Below are 5,708 nucleotides of genomic sequence, written 5' to 3'. Positions count from 1 at the left end.
ATTTAAATTTGCATCAATTTTCTCTCATTTACAAATTTAATTTAAAATGTTTTAATTTATAATATATGTATTTGTGTGTTTTATCTGTGTGAGTGAATGCTACTGTGTGTGAGTACCCATAAAGGACAGAAGAGTGTGTCAGATGCCTTGGAATTGTAGTTAGTTGTAAGTTACCCAGTGTGGCTCAAGGACTTAAACTCGGGTTCCTGAAAGAGCAGAAATTGTCCTTTTTCATGTAGCTACTTCTTTAACCTTTCTATTTTGTTTTGTAGTTGTTTTCTGGGAAATACGATTCTGTGTTGAAAGGTCTTATTGTTTAGATATTCATCCAAAATTCATGCTGAAATGTAATTGTCTATTTTGTTGGACTAAGAGAAGGAATCTAGCCCTGTGGAGATGACTCACTTAAGAAACAAAGCCCTCTGTTGCCAAGCAAGTGTGTGGACTAGTGTCTGGAAGCCAACACCTATATAAAAGCTAGTGATCATGATGGCTTGCCTGTAATCACAGTTTTCAGGATACAAAGACAGAATCCCAAATCTAGCCAAATCTGTGAACTCTAGGTTTAGCTAGAAGGCCATGAGAGAAGACACTGACATCAAACTCTGACCTCTACACACATGCACAGACATACACACATACTTGCACACAAATATGAACTTGTATATCCACAAGCACACATACTCCAACCATACAGTATTATGGCAACACTAAATTAGTACAATTTAAATTATCGATATAAAAAAGAAAGAAAATGAAAATAGAAAAACAACAGCCAAAATAGAAGCTAATATTTAGTCAGTGTATATTCTGATTTCCAGTATATTTTTTAAAAGGATAAATATTAAAAGATAGTTGGGTTTTTTCTTTTTAAAAAAAATAAATTGAAATCATTTGTCCATAAAAAGCTACACACAACTCCATATAATCAGTAAGATTCAAAGCCACCTAAGAAATTTAAGTAGCCTCATGAAGGCCTATTTGGAGGTGGTATTAATTTACTTTTTCTACCTATCCTGGCGTCATAGAATGTGGCCTGTGTTCAAAAAGGTGCTGGGTATATTCTGCCTAGCTATTCCTTCAGTGTCTGGTTTCATTTGGAATGTGGTCAAATGACTAACACCAGAACTTAGGGTAGCTACTTGATGTTCATAAGGTCAGACACGTGGGGAGTAAGGTCTTAGCCTCTGTCCCAGTTCCACTCAGCCAGTACTAATTTCATAGACACAATCCTTTGCCTCTTTGGGCTTATGTCTTTACCAGAGGCACAAAACTACTTACTTCCCAATTTTTGTTGAGATTAGTTATGTATAAAAGCCAAAGCCAATTTTTACCCTGCTATTCCTCTCTACATTGATCCACCATGGAGCAATGGTCCTATGCCATAAATGGTCCTGATTTACTTTCATGGTTTCTGCAGTTACTTTAGTACATGTACTCATGTCTGAAGATTCAGAGCTAGCAACTTAACAGAAAACATGTGGCATTTGGCTTCAGGATCTGGGTTACCTAATTCAGTATGATCATTTCAAGTTCCATCCATTTACCTGCAAAATTCATTATTTAATTGTTCTTTACCACTGAATAGTATTCATTAGTCTATATGTCTTCTGTTTTCAGGATTCATTTTTGAATGAAGGGCATGTGGGAGTTTTGTTGGTTTTTTGTCCTTCTTATCTATTGTAAGTAGAACAGCAATGAATAACTAGGATAAGCAAATATCTGTGGAGTAGGATGTAGAATCCTATCGAGATTTGTCAGAGTTGTGCCTTAGTCAATGTTCTATCACTGTGAAGAGACAACATAACAATGGCAACTCTTATTTTAAAAAATTATCAGGGCTTGCTTACAGTGTCAGGTCATTATGAGCAAGGTGGGAAGCATTGTGGTGTGTAGGGAGACATGGTGCTGGAGGAGGAGCTGAGAGTTCTATATCTAGATATACATGTAGCAAGAAAAGAAAGAGCTGCTGGGCCTAGCTTGAGATTCTGAAACACCAAAGTACAACAATGGAAATATATTTCTTCCAACAAGGCCACAAGGGCATATATGCCCAGTCCAACAAGGGCATATATCTTTAGCTCTCTCATTTAGAGTCATTCCATAATGACTAAGCATTCAAATATTTGATCCCATGGGACTATTTCTATTCAAACCACCACAGATGGTATAGTTTGATCATATGGTATATTTATTTTTAACTTTTTGATAATTCTCCATAATGACCTGCATAATAGCAGCATGAGTTTACAAACTCATGAAGAGTAAATGATGCTTTCCTATTTCTCAGCATCCTCTTCAGCATTTGGTTAGTTATTCCATTGATCTTTGCCATTCTGACAAGATAAGATGAAATTTTCAAAGTTGTGTTGATTTGCATTTCTCTAATTGCAACAGACAATGTACATTTTGAAGGTATTTCTTAGAAATAATTTTTTTCTTTTGAGAATTCTCTGTTAAGTTCTTAAGCCCACTTTACAAATGGGAGATATATATATATATATATATATATATATATATATATATATATATAACATTCTCATTCTTTGTGCTTCCTTTTTTCAAAAAACACCTTTTTTAACGAATCTTTGTGAATTTCACATAATGCACCCCAATTTTGAGCATTTTCTCTTCCCTTTATACCCGCCTACAACGCTTGCAACCGACTGTCTCCCAACAGAGAAAAAAATCTCATTGTGAATGCTATAGTGTGCTACAGTGTGTGTCCCAAGCTATCCATTTATCCACACTTCTTTGCTTCCAAATGTTCATTACCCCTGGCTTCAGCTACCCTATCAACACTGAAACTTCATTAGGACTCTTAGATACCCTGTTGCCCTCTGTCATGGAAATTCTGTAGTTTGGGATATGTATAAAGTAACTGGCCTGTTCATAAAGTCCAGCTGTTCATTTCATTGATGGAGTAGATATTGAGGCGAACAAATTCAAAGCCCATGATTTGGTCCTGAGAGGTATCTGAGCTGGTCAGTCCTATAGAAAGAATCTTTTCGAAATACATAGAAGCATCACCTCTCGATAAATAAATAAATAAATAAATAAATAAATAAATAAATAAATAAATAAAATAGAACCTATGGCCAATGAGATGAGATGGGATTAGAAGGTAGGACATCTGGCAGAGAAAGATAGAATTCTGAGAAATAGTCAGATGTAAGAGAGCTGCCCTGGATGCTGAAGGAGACATCTGTATGAAATGAAGCTGAGGTAACCAACTATGTGGAGGGAATAGAATGGAATAAATGGGTAATTAAGTTATAAGTCAGTTGGAGAACAAGATAAAGCTTTTGGCTTAGGCACTTATTACTGAAATATTGAGTCTCAGCATCATAATTTCTGATAACAAAGAGGCCAAGTAGAAAAGCCACTGTTATAGATGGTGTCCAACATAGGACTAGAGTCCAGGCTTAGAGAAGCCACTAGTAATGACAATTTTGTACTCTGCTCTACTAAGTGGAGCAGCTGAAGTCCAGCTAGCCACAAGAGGCAGCAAATGTTTGGAGTTGGACAAACTGCAAAGCTCTTTTAGATCCCTTGCTGTACAACATGGCTGGTGACCTGCTGCTGGAGTCATGAATGGGACCTTTGAACTCACCTCAGTAGGCAGAAGCCAGAACTGCACAGCAGTCTCTTGGGCAAGTCTATCGGGTAGAAAATCCACTGAGCTCTCCACACAATTCTCCAGCTCTCACAATCTCAGGCCCTGAGAAGTGGCTCAGGAGCAATCCCCATATCCAGGGTCAGCTCTACTGTTATGCCCAGATGAAGGGCAGGAACAACTCTCCTGCACTCATGATCCCGGGGCCAGCTTTTTCACCTTCAATGGGTGGCAAAGGGCTAGGATAGGGGAGACAATCTCCTCCTCACCATGCTACTGTATAGCAGACAAGTTGCAGAACCAGCTTTCCTGTGTCACATTTTCTTTTTGCTCCTTCTCTTCCATTTCTCTATCACTTACTTGCTCCTCTTCGTGGTACCTAAGATCTCTAACTATCTGGAGTCAATTCAGGAATGGTTTAAGGAAAGCTACACCCTGCTAATTCATTATGGCATCTGGCAGGGGTCAGCTTGGGCATGGTTTGCCTTCCAAGATCATTGGGGCACTGGACTGGAGGTCATCTCAGGTTAGCTCCATGTCAGACACCCTGGCATGAGTCTAGTGGTCATTGAAAGCTCAATCCTCACCCAGCTTACCTTAGTGGTCCCGTGTGAAGGTTGTCTGTATCAGACTCACTTCTGCCAAGGACTCTGGTCCAAGCCAGGGTTCTTCTAGTCTCCCACTTGTTCCCCGTTCTGGGAGTCCATCAGGGTTTCTGCAGTGTAGATTGTTGGTTGTCTCAGACCCTCTCACACCAAACTGGTAGTCAACTCAGGCTTGTATTTCTCAGGGAATGTTAGGCTAATAACCATTCAGACATTCATATGTCAGGACACTGAGCATATACATAACCTGTCTCCTCTCTTCCACCTACTGATTCACATGGGACATCATAGCCAAACCTGCAATACCTCTAGGGGGCTTCTTTCTTAACTGGATCAGTCTTTCTTTAGCTATGGAGAAGCCATTTAGTTTATAAAGTCCCACTTATCAATTTTTGACCTTAATTCTTAAGCATAAAGTGTCCTTCCTATACCTACATCCTGAAGCATACTACTAAATATTGATTCTTTACTTTCATTTTTTTTTTCAGTTTTAGGTAGGTTTGATGCTTGTATCTTTGGTCAATTTCAAGTTAGTTTTTGTGAAAGGCAATAAATACAAATTTAATTTTATTCATCTGCTTGTACACATCTAGTTGTTAGAGAAATGTGAAAAGGGGAAGATCTGATGATGGAGTGAGGAGATAAATACAAAAGAAGGAAGGTAAAATAATAGTAAGAATGTCTTAAAAGACCATAAATAATCATACTATTAATGATTTATATAAAATTAAAACCTTTTACACACATACACACACACACATATATATATATACATATATGTGTATATATATGTATATATATATACATATATATACACATATATGTATATGTCTATGTTTGAATATGTACATATAGTTTAAATGAAAGTTTAACATCTGGATTGATGGTGCTCCCTCTAAACACCAAAGTCCACCTAACAAAAACCCCAACGCTAAATATGAGAAGCCCTCTTTTGAGTTCTTGTTCAGAATTAGCCAAGGAGCTTCCAAAACTTACAGATTATAGCTGTTGCACTTGATTCCCCCCAGAAGTGGAAAAGAAGTCCCTACTGCTTAAGACTCCATGTGCTTCAAACAAAACACCAGAGGACCCATGCTGGGTCTTATCTGAGTGTTACTTCTCTGAGGACTAACATTTATAATACCAGGAAGCATCATGCAAGGTTCCAAAGGAGGGAAGCAAGCAACAGTCTTACCCCAGGTATGACACCTGTGAGCCACATCAAGAACCAAAATGTCATAATACCTCTAAGTATGCAGTGGTGCTACTCATACCGTGACAGTAACCAACAGTTAGTTTTCTGACTGGACTTGTGATCTGCTCAACAATAGAGAAACCATACCTGAAACAGAAAACCTGTCATGTGTCTTGGGGGTCTTGGGGAGAACCTAAAACCAGAACTTGACTAACCAAGCATAAGTTTCAACTTTCTCTCTCTCTCTCTCTCTCTCTCTCTCTCTCTCTCTCTCTCTCTCTCCCTCCCTCTC

General features: G+C 38.2%; 1 non-coding gene across 1 annotated transcript; it reads right to left on the bottom strand.

Moving 5' to 3' along the window:
• Positions 1–4,408: 4,408 nt before the first annotated feature.
• Positions 4,409–4,538, bottom strand: LOC114631658. The gene has a single exon (XR_003712990.1). It is a non-coding gene; the product is annotated as a small nucleolar RNA SNORA17 (small nucleolar RNA).
• Between the last annotated feature and the right edge of the window lie 1,170 nt (positions 4,539–5,708).

Source organism: Grammomys surdaster, unplaced genomic scaffold, assembly GCF_004785775.1.
Source record: "Grammomys surdaster isolate TR1022 unplaced genomic scaffold, NIH_TR_1.0 363, whole genome shotgun sequence".
NCBI classification, from domain to species: Eukaryota; Metazoa; Chordata; class Mammalia; order Rodentia; family Muridae; genus Grammomys; species Grammomys surdaster.
The sequence above is the reverse complement of the archived record's forward strand: the minus strand, read 5'-3'. Positions and strand labels throughout refer to the sequence as shown.